Genomic DNA, 22,181 nt, shown 5'->3' with positions numbered 1-22,181 from the left:
CACAGACTTGGCCCTATCCTGGATCTCGTCATACCTAACTGACCGTACATTCAGCGTCTCCCACTCACACACCACCTCCTCACCTCGCCCCATATCTGTTGGAGTCCCGCAAGGTTCAGTTCTAGGACCCCTGCTCTTCTCCATTTACACCTTTGGCCTGGGACAGCTCATAGAATCTCATGGCTTTCAGTATCATCTCTATGCTGACGACACAGATCTACATCTCTGGACCAGATATTACCACGTTACTAACCAGAATCCCTCAATGTCTGTCCACTATTTCATCCTTCTTCTCCACTAGATTTCTAAAACTTAACATGGACAAAACAGAATTCATCATCTTTCCCCCATCTCACACGACCTCCCCAACGAACCTATCCATTACAGTAAACGGCTGCCCACTCTCCCCAGTCCCACAAGCCCGCTGTCTTGGGGTAATCCTTGACACTGATCTCTCTTTTAAACCACATATCCAAACCCTTTCCACTTCCTGCCGCCTCCAACTCAAAAATATTTCATGGATCCGCACATTCCTAAACCAAGAATCCGCAAAGACCCTAGTCCATGCCCTCATCATCTCCCGCCTTGACTACTGTAACCTCCTGCTCTGTGGCCTCCCCTCTAACACTCTTGCACCCCTCCAATCTATTCTAAACTCTGCTGCCCGACTAATCCACCTGTCCCCCCGCTATTCCCCGGCCTCTCCCCTCTGTCAATCCCTTCACTGGCTCCCCATTGCCCAGAGACTCCAGTACAAAACCCTAACCATGACATACAAAGCCATCCACAACCTGTCTCCTCCATACATCTGTGACCTCGTCTCCTGGTACTTACCTACACGCAACCTCCGATCCTCACAAGATCTCCTTCTCTACTCCCCTATTATCTCCTCTTCCCACAATCGCATGCAAGATTTCTTTCGCGCATCACCCCTACTCTGGAATTCTCTACCACAACACATCAGACGCTCGCCTACCATCGAAACCTTCAAAAAGAACCTGAAGACCCACCTCTTCCGACAAGCCTACAACCTGCAGTAACCACCGATCGACCAAACCGCTGCATGACCAGCTCTATCCTCACCTACTGTATTCTCACCCATCCCTTGTAGATTGTGAGCCTTCGCGGGCAGGGTCCTCATTCCTCCTGTACCAGTTATGACTTGTATTGTTTAAGATTATTGTACTTGTTTTTATTATGTATACCCCTCCTCACATGTAAAGCGCCATGGAATAAATGGCGCTATAATAATAAATAATAATAAGGGATCAGCCATGAGTGTACTTAAAGCACAGAAAGTGAGGCGTCAGCCATTCACGAGGGTGGCTTCCGCCTAACGTTAGTAAGGAGAAGGTCAGAGGGTCCCGCAATGCAGAGTTACCGTCAGGACAAGGGGAGAAACACGGGGGTGACCGAGCCATGAAATGACATCATCCCAGCGCGCCTAGAAGGCGCCCAGTGCGCAGGCGTGGGGCCGCAGCCAGCTCCGCATTGTCTGGAGCAGACTGCGCATGTGCAATGTACCCGACTCCTCCTATGGGAATACAAGTTCTCGCGAGAAGTCAGTGTTTTATTCCTACGTAATGTGCCGTGCTGCTTATGGCGGCGCTGGTGATAGTGCTGTGAGCTGTTGGGGTGAGTTTGCGGTTCTCTCTGGCTTTGGGGGCCGGGAATGGCCGGTTTAGCCTCTGTGTGGGATTAGCGGGTGACAGGCGTGCTTCCTGGCAATGAGTGGCACCGTATGACCCGGGCGGAGCTGCTTTGTCATGCCGTGCCCCGTCAGCGGGACGTTACTGGGCTGGTCTCGTGTCTGTACTGGCCGGGGCTGGTATCTGAGCGGGACGTGGCACCGGATTCCCGCCTGCACTGCATCACCCGAGACTTGGGCAGTGCCCGTACGTATCTGGCAGTGATGCATGTAGCGGGCGGACAAAGAGCCTCACAATGCAGGGTGGGGGCGGGGACCGGGTGTTTGGGCGTCCAATCAGGCGGCGGGTGGAGCGGCTAGTCCGCAGCTGGCAGGCAGGGTGCGAACCGACTGTCTCCTGGTGATCGCCGCGGGGGGACATGGGAGTTGTAGTCCTGAGCGGGCTCTCGCTTTTCATAGCCAGCGCCTTGGGACTACGTGTCCCAGAATGCACAGCGCCGGTGATGAACGTGGTTTGTGAAATGCAGTGTGCTTGTTTCCACTCAGCCGAGTGTCGCAATCCCCGGCCTAGAGGAATCCGTGATGTGGCGCCGTGGGCCCGAGCAGCGCACACCGCCCTCTGCCGAGACCTGATCGTCAGCAGTCCACTCGTGCATAGCCAGCACCGATGTGGTCAGTCGGCGACTCCCCAGGTGGCTTCCATAGTCTGTGCCGGGGTCTTACCGACCTATACATTGGCTGTAGGGCAATGGCTCTCCAAAATCAGCTGTTTGCGTAAAGCCCACTGCAAGGCTCTAATCTGTGGGCTGTGCTGGTGACTGATGGGTCCCACAGTACCGGAGTGTATTCTGTCCGGCGATAAATCGGGGCAGGTTCCTCTGAAATACATGGGATACAAATGGTTTCCCCCCCAAAATCAACATCTAGAGGGAATGTCTCTGTAATGGCACAATATTAGGGGTAGGGATGACAAAAGCTGGAAACCATAAATGGTTCCTTTATTTTACACTAGATGGTGGCCCGATTCTAACGCATTGGGTATTCTAGAATATGTATGTCCACGTAGTATATTGCCACGTATGTAACAGGCTAAAAAAGACTTAAAATAAACACATACTCCCCTTCTGAGGGCCACTTTTAGTCTTGGTGCTTGTGTGCGGTGCACGCGGCAGCTTCCGGTCCCAGGGTTGGCATGAGCGCAAGATCTGTAATGACATCGCGGTCTCGCATAGCATCCTTAGCACCGGAACCTGCCGCTTGCACTGCCGAGGACAGCGCGCACGTCGGAGGGTGAGAATCACGTTTTTTTTGTAACCTTAGATCTTTTTACTATTGATGCTGCATACGCAGTATCAATAGTAAAAACTTGGTCATACAGGGTTAATAGTAGCGGTTACTGGGTGCGGTACCCGTGTCCCGTTACCGCTGGCATTAACCCTGTGTGAGTGGTGAGGGGAGTATGGAGCGGGTGCCGGGCACTGACTGCAAGGGAGTAGGGAGGGACGAATCGGACTGTGCCCGTCGCTGATTGGTCGCGGCATCCATGACAGGCAGCTGGCGAGACCAATCAGCGACACGGGATCTCTGTGACGGAAGTTGCCGACAGACGTAAGTACCCCTTAAATATATATATATATATATATATATATATATATATATATATATATATATATATATATATATATATAGCCAGAAATATTTGGACAGTGACACAATTTTCGCGAGTTGGGCTCTGCATGCCACCACATTGGATTTGAAATGAAACCTCTACAACAGAATTCAAGTGCAGATTGTAACGTTTAATTTGAAGGGTTGAACAAAAATATCTGATAGAAAATGTAGGAATTGTACACATTTCTTTACAAACACTCCACATTTTAGGAGGTCAAAAGTAATTGGACAAATAAACATAACCCAAACAAAATATTTTTATTTTCAATATTTTGTTGCAAATCCTTTGGAGGCAATCACTGCCTTAAGTCTGGAACCCACGGACATCACCAAACGCTGGGTTTCCTCCTTCTTAATGCTTTGCCAGGCCTTTACAGCCGCAGCCTTCAGGTCTTGCTTGTTTGTGGGTCTTTCCGTCTTAAGTCTGGATTTGAGCAAGTGAAATGCATGCTCAATTGGGTTTAGATCTGGAGATTGACTTGGCCATTGCAGAATGTTCCACTTTTTGGCACTCATGAACTCCTGGGTAGCTTTGGATGTATGCTTGGGGTCATTGTCCATCTGTACTATGAAGCGCCGTCCAATCAACTTTGCAGCATTTGGCTGAATCTGGGCTGAAAGTATATCCCGGTACACTTCAGAATTCATCCGGCTACTCTTGTCTGCTCTTATGTCGTCAATAAACACAAGTGACCCAGTGCCATTGAAAGCCATGCATGCCCATGCCATCACGTTGCCTCCACCATGTTTTACAGAGGATGTGGTGTGCCTTGGATCATGTGCCGTTCCCTTTCTTCTCCAAACTTTTTTCTTCCCATCATTCTGGTACAGGTTGATCTCTGTCTCATCTGTCCATAGAATACTTTTCCAGAACTGAGCTGGCTTCTTGAGGTGTTTTTCTGCAAATTTAACTCTGGCCTGTCTATTTTTGGTATTGATGAATGGTTTGCATCTAGATGTGAACCCTTTGTATTTACTGTCATGGAGTTTTCTCTTTACTGTTGACTTAGAGACAGATACACCTACTTCACTGAGAGTGTTCTGGACTTCAGTTGATGTTGTGAACGGGTTCTTCTTCACCAAATTAAGTATGCGGCGATCATCCACCACTGTTGTCATCCGTGGACGCCCAGGCCTTTTTGAGTTCCCAAGCTCACCAGTCAATTCCTTTTTTCTCAGAATGTACCCAACTGTTGATTTTGCTACTCCAAGCATGTCTGCTATCTCTCTGATGGATTTTTTATTTTTTTCAGCCTCAGGATGTTCTGCTTCACCTCAATTGAGAGTTCCTTTGACCGCATGTTGTCTGCTCACAGCAACAGCTTCCAAATGCAAAACCACACACCTGGAATCCACCCCTGACCTTTTAACTACTTCATTGATTACAGGTTAACGAGGGAGACGCCTTCAGAGTTAATTGCAGCCCTTAGAGTCCATTGTCCAATTACTTTTGGTCCCTTGAAAAAGAGGATGCTATGCATTACAGAGCTATGATTCCTAAACCCTTTCTCCGATTTGGAAACTATCATATTGCAGCTGGGAGTGTGCACTTTCAGCCCATATTATATATATAATTGTATTTCTGAACATGTTTTTTTAAACAGCTAAAATAACAAAACTTGTGTCACTGTCCAAATATTTCTGGCCCTAACTGTATATGTGTGTATATATATATATATATATGTGCATGATGGCCAAGCTTCCCACCAAGGACAACATCTAACATAGTAACATAGTTATTAAGGTTCAAGGAAGACTTAAAGTCCGTCTAGTTTAACCCATAGCCTAACCTAACATGTTGATCCAGAGGAAGGCAAAGAGTAAGCTCCACATTGGGGGAAAAAAATTCCTTCCCGACTCCACAAGGATTTTATGTTCTCCCCGTGTTTGCGTGGGTTTCCTCCCACAGTCCAAAGACATACTGCTAGGGAATCTAGACTGTGAGCCCCAATGGGGACAGTGATGCTAGTATCTGTACAGCGCAGCAGCATATGATGGCGCTATATAAGCTAAGTATAGTAGCTTCTATGTAGCAGGTTTAAGCTCCAGTTTATTGGGATACAAATACAATCAACTATGGTCCTAAAGTAAAAATCCCTTCCCCCGGCATCGGGCACTCCTTCCTGCTGCTGTGGCGTCCCTCACTGTTCTCCCAGCCTCATCAGTCATCTGTCCGGGATATCAATACACAGACTGCGCTGCCATAACCTATTGAAAAATAACCTGTTATTTCTTGGGGGAAAATAAGTTGTACTAAACTAGTTTGGGCCTTTTTCAAAGAGGGCATCTGGCAATAAGCGGCCTAACCTATAGGAAAGGCACGGTGCTGTGTATGATGAGACCCAATGCGCCGAGTTCTCACCCCCTTTCCAAATCTACTGTTCTCGGATACCCAGGCGTTACAATAGATGCACATCGGCTACATTGTGGGCTCCTGTACGCTGACATCTTGGTGCTGACTGTTGGATGTACGGACACCTTATTAATGTGGATGGTGATGTATTCATGTTCAGTAGGTAAAGGCCCCGTCACACATAACGACGCTTAAGCGATCCCGACAACGATACGACCTGTCAGGGATCGTTGCTGCGTCGCTATGTGGTCGCTGGTGAGATGTCACACAGTGCGATCTCCCCAACGACGCAGCAGCGATGTAGCGACCTGTACAACGATGCTATTTCATGACGATTCAATGGGACGTCCTGTCAACGAGGTCGTTGGTAAGGTGTCAAACACAGCGATGTGTGCTACCCAGCGGGACCTCAACGATCAAAAAACGGTCCAGGCCATTCCGACACAACCAGCGATCTCACAGCAGGGGCCTGGTCGCTGCTACGTGTCAAACATAGCGAGATCGCTACTGAGGTCGCTGTTGCGTCACAAAACTTGTGACTCAGCAGCGATCTCGCTAGCGATCTCGCTATGTGTGACGGGGGTGGGGGGGGGGCTTAAGAGCCACACAGCAAGGTTCATGGTGGTCACAATAAAGTGCCCTCCCCCACAACTACCATCAGCCACTGGTGTGTGTAGTTGCTGCTTTAGTTTACCATGCCATAAAATCAATGCAGTCACCTCTGCTCTTCTAAAAGGTTTTCCTCCCCCAACCCATTCCCTTTGTGATGAAGGCATATTTGGGAAATGCTAAGTAGAGAGACAGTAGTTTAAGAAGCTTAAGGGTTTGTGCACACGTCAGGATTTCTTGCAGAAATTTTCCTGACAAAAAACAAACATTTCTGCCAGAAATCGCGTTTTTTCGTGCGTTTTTTCCCAAAAGCATAGAATAGCGGGAATAACGCAGAAAATCAGCAAAATTAATGAATATGCTGCTTTTTTTTACCACGATGTGTTTTTTTTTGCGGAAAAAAATGCATCATGTGCACAAAACATGCAGAATGCATTCTAAATGATAGGATGCATTTTTAATGAGTTTTTATAGCATTTTTACCGTGAAAAAAGCGAAAAAAAACCTGAACGTGTGCACATAGCCATAAAGTTACTGAAGCAGTCGTCATGTATCAGGCACTGCGTATGTGATCTCAGCCAGGTATTTTTTTTATTTTTTTCCCCTTAAACAGACTTTAACCCCTTTCTGCCAATGGACGTACTATTCCGTTCATGTGGGGTGGGCCCTACTCCCCAAGGACGGAATAGTACGTCCAGCGTGATCGGCCGCGCTCACGGGGGGGGAGCGCGGCTGGGTGTCAGCTGCCTATCGCAGCTGACATCCGGCACTATGTGCCAGGAGCGGTCACGGACCACCCCCGGCACACCGCGATCAAACATGATCGCGATGTGCCGGCGGTATAGGGAAGCATCGCGCAGGGAGCGGGCTCCCTGCGGGCTTTCCTGAGCCCGCCGCAGCAACGCGATGTGATCGCGTTGCTGCGAGGGTCTGCCTACCTCCCTCCCTGCTCCAGGCCCGAATCCAAGATGGCTGCGGCATCCGGGTCCTGCAGGGAGGGAGGTGGCTTCACAGAGCCTGCTCAGAGCAGGCACTGTGAAGCCTGCAGTGCTGCAAGTCAGATCACTGATCTGACAGAGTGCTATGCAAACTGTCAGATCATCGATCTGTGATGTCCCCCCCCGGGACAAAGTAAAAAGTTAAAAAAAAAAAAAAAAATCCTAAATAATGAAAAAAAAATTAAAATATATATATATATATATATATATATATATATATATATATATATATATATATATATATATATATATATATATTCCCATAAATTCATTTCTTTATCTAAATAAAAAAAACAAAAGTACACATATTTAGTATCGCCGCGTCCGTAACGACCCACCTATAAAACTGTATCACTAGTTAACCACTTCAGTAAACACCGTAAGAAAAAGAGGCAAAAAACAACGCTTTATTATCATACCGCCGAACAAAAAGCGGAATAACACGCGATCAAAAAGACAGATATAAATAACCATGGTACCGCTGAAAGCGTCATCTTGTCCCGCAAAAAACTTGCCGCCATACAGCATCATCAGCAAAAAAATAAAAGTTATAGTCCTCAGCGACTGCAACAGCGATGCAAAAATAATTATTTTTTCTATAAAATAGTTTTTATCGTATAAAAGCGCCAAAACATTAAAAAATGATATAAATGAGGTATCGCTGTAATCGTACTGACCCAAAGAATAAAACTGCTTTATCAATTTTACCAAACGCGGAACGGTATAAACGCCTCCCCCAAAAGAAATTCATGAACAGCTGGTTTTTGGTCATTCTGCCTCACAAAAATCGGAATAAAAAGCGATCAAAAAATGTCACGTGTCAGAAAATGTTACCAATAAAAACGTCCACTCGTCCCACAAAAAACAAGACCTCACATGACTCTGTGGACCAAAATATGGAAAAATGGTAGCTCTCAAAATGTGGTAACGCAAAAAAATATTTTTTGCAATAAAAAGCGTCTTTTAGTGTGTGACGGTTGCCAATCATAAAAATCCGCTAAAAAAACCCGCTATAAAAGTAAATCAAACCCCCCTTCATCACCCCCTTAGTTAGGGAAAAATTAAAAAATGTATTTATTTCCATTCTCCCGTTAGGGCTGGGGTTAGGGTTGGGGCTAGGGTTAAGGCTACAGTTAGGGTTGGGGCTAAAGTTAGGGTTAGGGTTTGGATTACATTTACGGTTGGGATTAGGGTTAGGGGTGTGTCTGGGTTAGAGGTGTGGTTAGGGTTACTGTTGGGATTAGGGTTAGGGGTGTGTTTGGATTAGGGTTTCAGTTATAATTGGGGGGTTTCCACTGTTTAGGCACATCAGGGGCTCTCCAAACGCGACATGGCGTCCGATCTCAATTCCAGCCAATTCTGCGTTGAAAAAGTAAAACAGTGCTCCTTCCCTTCCGAGCTCTCCCGTGTGCCCAAACAGGGGTTCACCCCAACATATGGGGTATCAGCGTACTCAGGACAAATAGGACAACAACTTTTGGGGTCCATTTTCTCCTGTTACCCTTGGTAAAATAAAACAAATTGGAGCTGAAGTAATTTTTTTGTGAAAAAAAGTTAAATGTTCATTTTTATTTAAACATCGTAACATAGTAACATAGTTAGTAAGGCCGAAGAAAGACATTTGTCCATCCAGTTCAGCCTATATTCCATCGTAATAAATCCCCAGATCTACGTCCTTCTACAGAACCTAATAATTGTATGATACAATATTGTTCTGCTCCAGGAAGACATCCAGGCCTCTCTTGAACACCTCGACTGAGTTCGCCATCACCACCTCCTCAGGCAAGCAATTCCAGATTCTCACTGCCCTAACAGTAAAGAATCCTCTTCTATGTTGGTGGACAAACCTTCTCTCCTCCAGACGCAAAGAATGCCCCCTTGTGCCCGTAACCTTCCTTGGTATAAACAGATCCTCAGCGAGATATTTGTATTGTCCCCTTATATACTTATACATGGTTATTAGATCGCCCCTCAGTCGTCTTTTTTCTACACTAAATAATCCTAATTTCGCTAATCTATCTGGGTATTGTAGTTCTCCCATCCCCTTTATTAATTTTGTTGCCCTCCTTTGTACTCTCTCTAGTTCCATTATATCCTTTCTGAGCACCGGTGCCCAAAACTGGACACAGTACTCCATGTGCGGTCTCACTAGGGATTTGTACAGAGGCAGTATAATGCTCTCTTCATGTGTATCCAGACCTCTTTTAATGCACCCCATGATCCTGTTTGCCTTGGCAGCTGCTGCCTGGCACTGGCTGCTCCAGGTAAGTTTATCATTAACTAGGATCCCCAAGTCCTTCTCCCTGTCAGATTTACCCAGTGGTTTCCCGTTCAGTGTGTAATGGTGATATTGATTCCTTCTTCCCATGTGTATAACCTTACATTTATCATTGTTAAACCTCATCTGCCACCTTTCAGCCCAAGTTTCCAACTTATCCAGATCCATCTGTAGCAGAATACTATCTTCTCTTGTATTAACTGCTTTACATAGTTTTGTATCATCTGCAAATATCGATATTTTACTGTGTAAACCTTCTACCAGATCATTAATGAATATGTTGAAGAGAACAGGTCCCAATACTGACCCCTGCGGTACCCCACTGGTCACAGCGACCCAGTTAGAGACTATACCATTTATAACCACCCTCTGCTTTCTATCACTAAGCCAGTTACTAACCCATTTACACACATTTTCCCCCAGACCAAGCATTCTCATTTTGTGTACCAACCTCTTGTGCGGCACAGTATCAAACGCTTTGGAAAAATCGAGATATACCACGTCCAATGACTCACCGTGGTCCAGCCTATAGCTTACCTCTTCATAAAAACTGATTAGATTGGTTTGACAGGAGCGATTTCTCATAAACCCATGCTGATATGGAGTTAAACAGTTATTCTCATTGAGATAATCCAGAATAACATCCCTCAGAAACCCTTCAAATATTTTACCAACAATAGAGGTTAGACTTACTGGCCTATAATTTCCAGGTTCACTTTTAGAACCCTTTTTGAATATTGGCACCACATTTGCTATGCGCCAGTCCTGCGGAACAGACCCCGTCACTATAGAGTCCCTAAAAATAAGAAATAATGGTTTATCTATTACATTACTTAGTTCTCTTAGTACTCGTGGGTGTATGCCATCCGGACCCGGAGATTTATCTATTTTAATCTTATTTAGCCGGTTTCGCACCTCTTCTTGGGTTAGATTGGTGACCCTTAATATAGGGTTTTCATTGTTTCTTGGGATTTCATCTAGCATTTCATTTTCCACCGTGAATACCGTGGAGAAGAAGGTGTTTAATATGTAAGCTTTTTCCTCGTCATCCAAAAATTCCTGTGAAACATCTGAAGGGTTAATAAACTTCTTAAATGTGGTTTTGAGCACCTTGAGGGGTGCAGTTTTTAGATTGGTGTCACACTTGGTTATTTTCTATCATATAGACCCCTCAAAATAACTTCAAATGAGATGTGGTCCCTAAAAAAAAAAAAATGGTGTTGTTAAAATGAGAAATTGCTGGTCAACTTTTAACCCTTATAACTCCCTGACCAAAAATTTTTTTTTGTTACAAAATTGTGCTGATGTAAAGTAGACATGTGGGAAATGTTACTTATTAAGTATTTTGTGTGTCATATCTCTGTGATTTAATTGCATAAAAATTCAAAGTTGGAAAATTGCGAAATTTTCAAAATTTTTGCCAAATTTCCGTTTTTTTCACAAATAAACGCAGGTAATATCAAAGAAATTTTACCACTATCATGAAGTACAATATGTCTCAAGAAAACAATGTCAGAATCACCGGGATCCGTTGAAGCGTTCCAGAGTTATAACCTCATAAAGGGACAGTGGTCAGAATTGTAAAAATTGGCCCGGTCCATAACGTGCAAACCACCCTTGGGGGTAAAGGGGTTAAAAGCTGCCGGTGACTGAGCTGCCCTGGAGACTAGTCATAGGCTGGTCCCCAGCCGCTTCTCCTTGCCTGCTACCTTGGAGTGCCAGGTGTCTCCTTACATGTGTGTGTGTGTGTGTATATATGGAGGGAACTGTCACTCCAGTGCGGAGAAGCTGCCGGTGACATGCTTGTCCGACTAGGTGCCATCAAGCCAGTCTGATATATGTTGGCCAAGGATCAGTCAAGTTCACTTTAAAATTTGTATATCGTGCTTACACTGATAAAGATTCTTCACAAAAAATCACTTTTCCTCAGTGTTTTGAATCAGATTTTCATCTGAGTCTCTATTTTTACCATCAGTGATTTTTCAAAGGGGGGAAAAAAATGAACTGTCCGGCGATCAGCTGCAGAAGTCATAGGTCTTCCGAGCTACATGCTCTGTACCATGCAACTTCTAGGGGCCTCCTCCAGAAAATATAAAGGCGTGTAACGTCTGAGGGGCTGAGTTGTTGTGGGGGTGTCGCCATGTATTCACACGATCCAACTCCAGAGAAACCGGCCACAAATTTTCAGATAGAATGGAACAACTAATGGGGTAATGTCCTGGCTTAAATCACTTTAAATAAAATAAGTGGACAGCTTTATTTTTTCTATATTGTGGGACTGTAGTGCGAGAATATAAAATGTAGATCAGTCACCGGAGTACTGCCTTGTTATAGTAGTGGCTTCATCCACTGTTTCCATGAGCTGATCTCAGCCGTATTGCAATCACTTACATCTGCGATGCTGTAGCCACATGGCCAGAATAAAGCGGCTTGGGCTCTCAGCTGCTGCACACAATACTCCGAATTGACAGCCTATTAATAGTTACTAGTTGGGCCATGGAACAACTACAGAGGAATTCTTTCAGATGGAACAACAGCTGTTAAAGGCGTATTTGCACAAAAGAGCCATACATCACTTCGGAGCTATTTCATGGTGGTGGCACTTTCACCTTTCGTTCTTGCAGTCTCTTCCTAAAATTGTAGTGGAACTTTCCTCTCCCCATTGAACAAGCCTTTAGAGCTGAAGTGTAACGTTTTTGACCAGCAGCTCTGGTCTTGTAAGGCTACTTTCACACTAGCGTCGGCGTCGGGCCGATGCATCCTGTGACAACGCAGCACAACGGGGGCAGCGGATGCATTATTACAACGCATCCGCTGCCCCATTGTGAGTTGCGGGGAGGAGGGGGCTAAGTTCCGGCCGCGCATGCGCGGTCAGAAATGGCGGACACAATGCACCAAAAAACGTTACAAGCAACGTTTTTTTGGTGCCGACGGTCCGCCACAACACGACGCAACCGTCGCACGACGGTTGCGACGTGTGGCAATGCGTCGCTAATACAAGCCTATGGAGAAAAAAAACACATCCTGCAAACAACTTTGCAGATTGCGTTTTTTTTCTGCAAAACGACGCATTTCGACATGCGTCGTACGACGCTAGTGTGAAAGTAGCCTAAGTGGTGTGATTTCACAATTATGGTTTGGGTTGTGAAGTTGCAGCCTCAAACTCTCAGGATGTGTTCTTGGCAGATTTGTTGCCAAGTTTGTCTGAAGTGCAGATTTATAGTGGAGACTTTGGGAGTATACACTTCAGGCCCCCATACATATTGGGTAGTTGTCGGCTAAACGGCCTTCTCCTCCTCAGAATGGTCCTGTGTTCCGTAGACTTCTCTGGCAGCACCTTATCTCCCGGAGCTGAAAAGGATGAGCTATTGGAAGTCCACCGGGCTAGGTCCTTCTTACGTGATATCTGGGCGGCACGGTGGCTCAGTGGTTAGCACTGCAACCTTGCAGCACTGGAGTCCTGGGTTCTAATCCCGCCAAGGACAACATCTGCAAGGAGTTTGCGTGGGTTTCCTCCGGGCACTCCAGTTTCCCCCCACATTCCAAAGACATACTGATAGGGAATTTAGATTGTGAGCCCCATCAGGGACAGCGATGATGTGTGCAAAAACTGTAAAGCGCTGCGGAATATGTTAGCGCTATATAAAAATAAAGATTATTATTTATTAGGGTAGTGCTGGGAGGCCCACATAACCAAGAAGTTTGGGAGGCTTTAAAAGGGTTTTAGAAGCCCACTGTTTGTCTATGCCCATTAGTTTAGTAGGGTATCCATGGTTTTCTATAGATTATCTTGGCCCTTTTAGGCCGGGTTCACACTTGCGTACTGGGGCTTTGCGGAAGGCTGCAGACTTCCTCCGTTAAGCCCCGCCCACTTCCGCACTTTGGTTTAGGTCCGCCTACTCCTGAATGTTTCCTGCGTACCTATCTTTAACACTGGGTACGCAGGACATGCGGATGTGTGCGGATGCGTCGTTTTGACGCACCTGCCGTCCACACAAAATGCCACACATTGCGTTCCCATGCGGGCGTGTCAAAACAACGCATCCGCATGTCCTGTGTACCCAATGTTAAAGATGGGTACACAAGACGCATGCAGAAATAGGCGGACCTAAACCAAAGTGCAGAAGTGGGCAGAGTTTAACAGGAAGTACGCAGCCCTCTGCAAATCCCCGCTACGTAAGTGTGAACGTAGCATTAGAATGGTATTTGATAAATCCGTGGTCGAGCTAGCCTCTTCTGCTAGTGTACAAGATTGGACAAGGGCCCTGATGGTTTCCTATAAACCCAAGTCCATAGCAGGCGACCACATGGAGTAGCCCTCCATCTACCTCTCCAGGAGCCAGGTGCATAGCCGGACATAAATATGTATGGCATCCATGCAGCCCCCCACTGCAACACCACTGTTATAGCGGATGACGCAAGGTGGCAGAAGCTCTCCATCCCCTCCCTGACTATGACGACGTTGGATTGAGCACCGGCCCACCGCATCTACCGTGAGTACACTGCTGGGGCCGAGGCAATGGGGCGGTCCTGGTCCCCGGGGTATGGGAGGTCCGCACCTTAAAGCCCGGATCCGTGGGTGGTCTGCAGTGCGGCAATTCATTGAAGGAGTGTGGCTTAAGAATGGCGCTAATAGCGGTCACGGCGTTGCAGGCCGCAACCGCAGGTTTGAAAGAAAAGCCGGGGGCTAAATTTTATACAGGCTGGAGTTTTGGCCACTCCCACCGGCAGTTACTGCCGCCCACTCTTTCGGGCGCTTCTCGTTCTCTGGGAAGCGCTCTCACTTCCTGATCTCGGTGGCCATCTTGGTACACCCACAGGGCTGATGCTGCAGCACTGCTCCAGCCTTCTGAATTACAGCCTTCAGGACTAGCGATTTCTGTGCATACACTGCGGTCCTCCCCTGGGGACTCAAGACACAGGACCTGGGTAAGCTCCAGAAACATAGCTTAACCCTTCCCCTGTTACGGTAGTAAGCGCTCTCCTCAAGGCTATGCTATGCCTCAATCAAAGCCTTACAAAAAGTCTGGGAAAACCCACACTATGTTCTTTGTGGCATGTACCGCTTGTAAGGTGTCATTACCCCGGGGTGTCAATACTGCATTATCCACAGCTTGTGAACCGGTGACTGCTCAGGAACCACCTGTTACTGATACCGAACCCACTGAGCCTAGTCCCCCCGAGTGGGTGACCTCCCTTACCCGGTCTATGGCATCCCTGGCAAAAGCGTTAGACTCGTTCTGAGACCCTTCCTCTAACCGGGGCACTATTTCGGACGACTCTTTCAATGATCAGAACCCCTTGTACTCCACTTGTACTCCAGGGGTCGTACCTTGCCAAGGAGCTCTTGCTCTTCCAGGAACAGGATTCGTGCCATATCCTCAGACCATCACCGGGATTCGGGTTCTGAGAGCTCCATTTCTCGCTCCCCTTCCATTGGGGCTAGTAGAGAACCTGTTTCAGAGGACGATTATGATACGTCCCTAGATCAGGAATTTCATCACGATCAGGAGACTCTTGAGTCAGTAAATAAGGCTTTGAAGCTTCAGGAGGAACCTTTATCTAAAACGGATCATGCCGTGTCCTTTAAGAGGACCAAGCGAGCTCAGTGTTCCCCACTCATCCCGAATTTAAGGAAATTGTTGAATCTCACAAGATCCGTCCAGATAAATGATTCACAGGGCAGAAGCCCATGGAGCCAAAATATCCCTTTGCCCAGGATCCAAGAAAAGATTGGTCGCAGTCTCCCCCGATCGCACCTGCCTACTAAATCTTTTATCCACTTTTGAGGGCGCCTCTATTAAAAACCCATCAGATCGACAATATGGCGCTTTCAGCCTTTGAAGCCTCAGCAGCCGCACTCTTCCCATCTTTTGCCGCTATGTGGGTGGCTAAGGCTATGACCCACTGGGCTGAGGTCTTGTCTTCAGCGGGGCTGGATACCAATCTCGAACCCCCCCACACACACCGAGATAGCAGACCTCGCTACTCAGCCAGAGCTGGAGATTTTGTAGTGACCGCATCCCTGGATGCCGCTAACTGCGCTTCTTAAGCAGCAATCACCATCCAGAGGTCCTTATGGCTCAGAGACTGGCGCGTGGATCCTGCTTCCAGAAAGTCATCGACTTCTCTACCATATCAGAGTGGTCGCCTTTTTTGGCGAAAAGCTTGACCAATCAATTTCTAACGCCACTGGAGGGAAGAGTAAATTTCTTCCACAACCACAGGTTCGGTCCCGGTGTGTGGTGTTTTTTTTTTTCTTTTTTTTTTTTTGTTCCCCCCCCCCTCCCCCCTTCTACAACTCAAGCTGGTACTCTACTTCCGCATCTCCCGGTTCCGGCCGGGTACAACGTGGAGACAGAGGTTCTCAGGCCTCTTTTATAAACTTTCCCCTTGATGGAGAGGCAGGCCTAGGCAGTCGGGATCCAGAGGCTCCAGAACGGGCAGATCTTCCGCACAATGACTCCCTGTGGTATCCGGGGGACACCTGCTTTCCTTCAATGCCACGTGGCTCTCGGTTGTTCACGACGAGTGGGTCCGCGACTTGGTGTTCTCCGGATACAAGATAGACTTCTTATCTCGTCCTCAGAACGTTTTTTCCTGTCTTCTCCTCTTAGGGCAAAAGCATTAAAGTTCTTCCAAGCTATAAGCTCTCTGAGAAAAGACGGTGTTATTATTCCAGTCCCTCAAAGCGAAAGGTTTCAAGGTTTTTATTCAAACCTCTTCATTGTTCCAAAGAAGTACGGTACAGTACGGCCCATGCTGGACCTAAAACTGCTGAACAAGTTCGTCAGGGTGCGACGGTTCCGGATGGAATCGCTTCATTCGGTCATCGCCTCCATGGGAAAAGGCGAGTTCCTGGCGTCTATAGACATCCAGGACGCGTACCTCCACATTCCTATTTAACCTTCTCACTAAAGGTTTCTTCGCTTTGCAGTTCAGGAACACTTCCAATTCGTTGCTCTGCCCTTCGGCCCCGCCATCGCCCCCAGGGTATTCACCAAGGTCATGGCGGCTGCCGTGGTCATACTCCACACCCGAGGAGTGGTGGTGCTACTGTATCTAGACTATATCCTCATCAAGGGCCCCTTTTCCGCGCCTGCAAGGAGGCTGTGAACATCACAATAGATTCTTTCTCGCCTGGGTTGGAAGATAAACTTCAAAACCTCTTCCCCAGTGCCAGCTCAGCAAATTTCCTTCCTAGGAATGATACTGGACTCGTCCCATGGGTTGGTGCTTTTTTCCCTGAAAAAGATCTCGGCCTTACAGCGGGAAGCTCAGAAACTCTCAACCTCGCACTCTCTCTGCGCTTCAGTATGAGTGTCCTCGGCAGGATGGTAGCAGCCTTGGAAGCGGTTCCATTTGCCCAATTACACCTCCGTCCTTTACAGCTTGCTTTCCTAGCTGTTTGGGACAGGAACCTGTTCTGCCTCGACCGTCGGTTCTTCCTTCCCCAGCGAGTCAGACAGTTTCTCAGGTGGTGGACATTAACGTCCTCCCCTGAATCAAGGGAAGTCTTTTCTTCCAGTACATTGGCTAGTTGTGATAACAGATGCCGGTCTTCTAGGCTGGGGAGCGGTGTTCATACATCACACTGCTCAGGGCCGCTGGTCACATCAGGAATCACGCCTTCCGATCAACATCTTAGAAATTAGGGCGATCAGGTTAGCTCTTCAATTCCATCCCTTCCTGGCGGTCCGTCCCATTAGGATTCAGTCCGACAATGCCACTGCAGTGGCATACATCAACCGATAAGGAGGAACCATGGCAGCCATGAACGAGGTAGGCTACATTCTCCGTTGGGCCGAGGAAAACTGCTCAATGATTTCTGCGGTTCACATCCCGGGAGTGGACAATTGGGAGGCAGATTTCCTCAGTCGTCAAGGCCTCGACTCCGGGGAGTGGTCTCTCCATCCGGAGATGTTGTTAGGGAACCCCAAACGTGGATCTGATGGCCTCACGGCTAAATTCCAAGGTTCCCGACTTCATAGCTCAGTCCCACGATCCAGCAGCAATCGGGGCAGATGTACTCGTACTCCCGTGGCATAATTTTCGGCTTCCGTACATATTTTCCCTGCTCGCCTTACTGCCGAGTCATCAAGAAGATCAGAGCGGAGGGAATACCGGTAATCCTGATTGCGCCAGATTGGCTGCGCCGGGCATGGTACGCGGAACTAGTTCAACTAGTCGCCGATGTTCCCTGGAGATTACCGAATCGCGCAGACCTTCTATCACAGGGCCCCATTTACCACCAGAATTCTGAGGCCCTGTGGTTGACGGCATGGCTGTTGAGTCCTGGGTTCTAACCCAGGCAGGTTTCTCTCCGGAAGTCATCTCTACCATGATCAGTGCTAGAAAGCCTACGTCTATGTGCATTTATCATCGCACTTGGAAAGCCTTCTATTCCTGGTGCAACGACCGGGGACGTTCTCCTCTTGAATTTTCTATTCCTTCCATCCTCAAATTTTTACAAACTGGTTTGGACTTGGGTCTCGCCTTTAGTTCTCTCAAAGGGCAGACTTCAGCCCTGTCCGTTCTGTTCCAACGCAGGATTGCCAACAGACTACAAGTGAAGACATTCATTTAGGGAGTCTCCCATAGGGTGCCGCCCTCTAAGATGCTGTTGGAACCATGGGACCTTAATCTGGTCCTCCGGAGTCTTGCAAGAAGCTCCTTTCGAACCTCTACAGGAGATTTCCCTGTCATTTCTTTCATGGAAGGTTGCCTTCCTGGTTGCGGTCACGTCCATTAGATGAGTCTTGGAGCTGGCTGTCCTGGCTTGTCAAGTTCCGCTCCTGAATTTTCATCAGGTTAAGGTGGTTTTGAGAACATCCCCATCCTTTTTGCCAAAAGTTGTCTCATCCTTTCATCTCAATCAGGAGATTCTTATCGTCTCTCTGTCCAGCTCCAGTACATTGCATTGAGAAGGCCCTCCACACACTGGATTTACTGAGAGCTCTCAAGAGATACGTCTCGCGGACGGCGTCCTTCCGTAGGTCGGATGCCCTGTTTGTGCTCCCGGAAGGGCCAAGGAAGGGGTTTCCCGCTTCCAAGGCGACAATAGCAAAATGGATTCGTTCAGGAGTCCTACCGAGTCAGAGGTCATTCTGTCTCAGCAGGGATTAAGGCTCATTCCACTCGGTCAGTGGGTGCGTCTTGGGCCATCTGGCAATAAGCTTCGGCAGCACAAGTTTGCAGAGCTGCAACCTGGTCCAGTCTGCATAAGTTTACAAAACGTTACCATATTCATTGTCAGTCCTCGGCAGATGCGACCGTCGGCAGACGAATTTTGCAGACGGCTGTGCCGCATCTGTAACCTGTGGGTACAAGGAGCAATTACAGTTGATTTGTTCCCCACCCAGGGACTGCTTTAGGACATCCCGTGGTCCTGTGTCCCCCAATGAGGTGTAGGAGAAACAGGGATTTTTGTGTACTCACCGTAAAATCCTTTTCTCCGAGCCAATCATTGGGGGACACAGCACCCACCCTGTTAGCCTAACAGCTTTGGTTTTCTGTGTTGGCTTGGTTTTGACATAGTTCATCCTGGTTAAATGTTAAGCTCCTACTGCTTTGTTACCGCCAGCAGGAGGGTGTATACTGCAGGGGAGGAGCTATTCTTTCTGTATTAGTGTCCTCCTAGTGGCAGCAGCATAACACCCATGGTCCTGTGTCCCCCAATGATTGGCTCGGAGAAAAGGATTTTACGGTGAGTACACAAAAATCCCTGTTTTTGTCTTTGGGGGGACCTGATCCTGCGATTGTCAGAAATCAGTCTCGTGTGAACTCCAGTACCAACATGATAGGCGTGGGGTCTTCAGCAGACCACTGGCTCAGAGCATACCTCATCGGCAATCTAGCCAGCGCGACAGGTTTTGACTAGCATTTGGAATAATGAAGGTGTGGCGTTCGCATCACAGAACTTGTAAAAATGAAATTAAACATTTAGTAACTTAACTTAAGTACTCGGTAGAGTGTTTAATTTAATAGGCGAAACCAGACACAGTTTTATGTGGTCAATAAAAAAGAACAATCAGTTTGTTTCCTGTCTTTGTGGTGTTTGGATCATGGCTCCCAATTTGGTGCCTGTTCACAGTTGATTTATTTAATCGAGGCTGGAGATGATGAGGACATGCACAAGAGTTTTAGTAGATTGTGGGCTGAGGAAGGACGGACTCTGGCAATATTTTTGAGTTGGAGGTGACGAGTTTGGGCGTGCGATTTGAAGGACAGGGCAGAGTCGAGAGTTACCCCGAGGCAGCGGACTTCAGGTGCAGGAGAGAGCCTTACGGTAAACGGCATCACGCTATGTGCACACATCACGATTATTTGCAGAAATTTCCTGAATAAAACCGGACTTTTTCCACAAGAAATCTGCATGAGTTTTTTTGCGCGTTTTTTTTTTTTTTTCTCGCCTTTTTTTTTTTTTGTGCGGATTCTTCACGTTTTTTTCTGGAGCTTCCCAATGCATTAAATGGTGAGAAATCCGTGAAAAATCAGCAAAATTAATGAACATGCTGCGTTTTTATTTTCCACGATGCGTATTTTCCGCGGGGGAAAAAAACGCAACATATGCACAAAAATTACGGATTGTATTCTAATAGGATGCTTAATGGATGCGTTTTTATCGCGAAAAAACGTGAAATTCGGAACGTGTGCACACAGCCTGATAGATCAGGTAGGGGGTAATACGCGAGATGGGGGGGGGAAAGATGATGAGTTCGGTTTTGTCTACATTGAGTTTTAGGAAGCGAGAGTTGAAGGAGGTTATGGCTGATAGACACTCTGGGATTCTGGACATCAAAGAGGTGACATCTGGGCCAGAGAGGTAGATCTGAGTGTTGTCCACATACAGGTGGTACTGGAAGCCATGGGACTTTGAGTAGTAATGAGCGAATATACTTGTTACTCGAGATTTCTCGAGCATGCTCTGGGTCCTCCCAAGTATTTTTTAGTGAGCAGAGATTTAGTTTTTCTTGCCGCAGCTGAATGATTTACATCTGTTAGCCAGCATAAGTACATGTGGGGGTTGCCTGGTTGCTAGGGAATCCCCACATGTACTTATGCTGGCTAACAGATGTAAATCATTCAGCTGCGGCAAGAAAAACTAAATCTCCACACACTAAAAAATACTAGGAGGACCCCCGAGCATGCTCGACAAATGTCGAGTAACGAGTATATTCGCTCGTCACTATTCATGAGTTGTCCTAGGCCAAGGGTATAGATGGGGGAAAAAAGTAGGGGCCCTAGGGCAGAACCTTGAGGGACTCCCAACAGTGAGAGGGCGGGACGAGGAGGTAGTGTGGGAATGGGAAATGCTAAATGTGCGGTTGGAAAGGTATGAAGCAATCCTGGACAGGGCAAGGCCTTTGATGCCAAGGGAATAAAGAATCTCTGTAGCAGTAGGCAGTGGTCGACTGTCGTAAGCAAAGGATAGGTTGAGGATGGAGGACTGTCTGTTAGCTTTGGCTGTGAGTATGTCTAGTAATTTTGGTCAGAGCAGGTTTGGTGGGGGTGGAAGCCAGATTGGAGGTTGTCAAGAAGAGAGGTGGGAGGAAAGTTGAGCATGGACATGCTGCTCAAGGAGTTTGGAAGCAAACGGGAGCAGTGATATGGGGCAATAGTTGGGCATAGCAGTTGGGTCAAGGTTAGCTTTTTTGAGGATGGGTGTGATGGTGGCATGTTTGAAGGCAGAGGGGAAGGTACCAGAAGATAGCGATAGGTTGAAGAGATGGGTTAGGGCTGGAATGAGCATGTTGGTGAGATTTGGGGAGCAGGTGGGAAGGGATGGGGTCAAGTGCACAGGTGGTGCGGTGTGATTTGGAAAGAAGGTGAGTAAGTTCTCCTTCAGTGATGTTGGAGAGGGACGTTATTAGGGAAGGGCTGATGTCTGGTATACGGAGTGGTTGGGGTGGTAGAACAGAAAAGGTTTGCCTTGTTTGATCGATCTAGTTTTTGAAGTAGGTGGCAAACTCCTCAGAGATGAGGGGCGGTGGCGGTGGTGGGTGGAGGAGAGAGGTAAATGTGCTGAACAGTTGTTTTGGGTTGTATGATAATGAAGATACAAGGTTAGTGAAATAGGTCTGTTTAGCAGAAGTGAGGGCTAGTTTGAAGGCAAGTGTAGCTTGTTTGAAAGCAGTGAAGTCGCCTGGCAGGCCTGTTTTTTTTTTTTGTTTTTTTTTTTGTTCCAGCGCCGCTCCACGACCCTGGATGCTTGTTGGAGTTTTTTTTGTGAGGTTGTTATGCCAGGGTTGCGTATTGATTTGTCGCACTTTGCCATGCATGACAGGGGCAACTGAGTCTATGGCTGATGTGAGGGTGGAGTTATAGAAAGCGGTGGCGCTGTTCATGTCGTGGAGTGAATATATGGAGAACCGGGGTAGAAGAGAGTCTGAATGTCTAGGTGTGCAAGGTTTCTGCAAGGATGTGGTAGTGGCTGGATATGGGGGGCTGGTGAGGAGGACAAAGGATGAGAAGGTGAGTAGATGGTGGTCAGATAGGGGGAAGGGAGAGGTTGTGAGATTAGATAAGGAACAGAGGCAGGTGAAGATGAGGTCTAGTGTATGTCCGTCTGCGTGGGTGGCTGTGGAGGACCACTGTGTAAGTCCAAAGGATGAAGTAAGGACC

General features: G+C 47.3%; 1 protein-coding gene across 4 annotated transcripts in view; it reads left to right on the top strand.

The window, feature by feature from the left end:
* Positions 1–1,545: 1,545 nt before the first annotated feature.
* CSDE1 (cold shock domain containing E1) overlaps positions 1,546–22,181 on the top strand; it is a 63,568-nt gene continuing 42,932 nt past the window's right edge. For all 4 annotated transcript variants that reach the window (XM_069756129.1, XM_069756127.1, XM_069756128.1 and 1 more), the window contains exon 1: positions 1,546–1,635. The gene's annotated coding sequence lies outside the window, so the exon portion shown is untranslated. The remainder of the gene's footprint in view (positions 1,636–22,181) is intronic.

The sequence above is a fragment of the Ranitomeya imitator genome, chromosome 3 (assembly GCF_032444005.1).
Source record: "Ranitomeya imitator isolate aRanImi1 chromosome 3, aRanImi1.pri, whole genome shotgun sequence".
Classification (NCBI taxonomy): domain Eukaryota; kingdom Metazoa; phylum Chordata; class Amphibia; order Anura; family Dendrobatidae; genus Ranitomeya; species Ranitomeya imitator.
The sequence above is the reverse complement of the archived record's forward strand: the minus strand, read 5'-3'. Positions and strand labels throughout refer to the sequence as shown.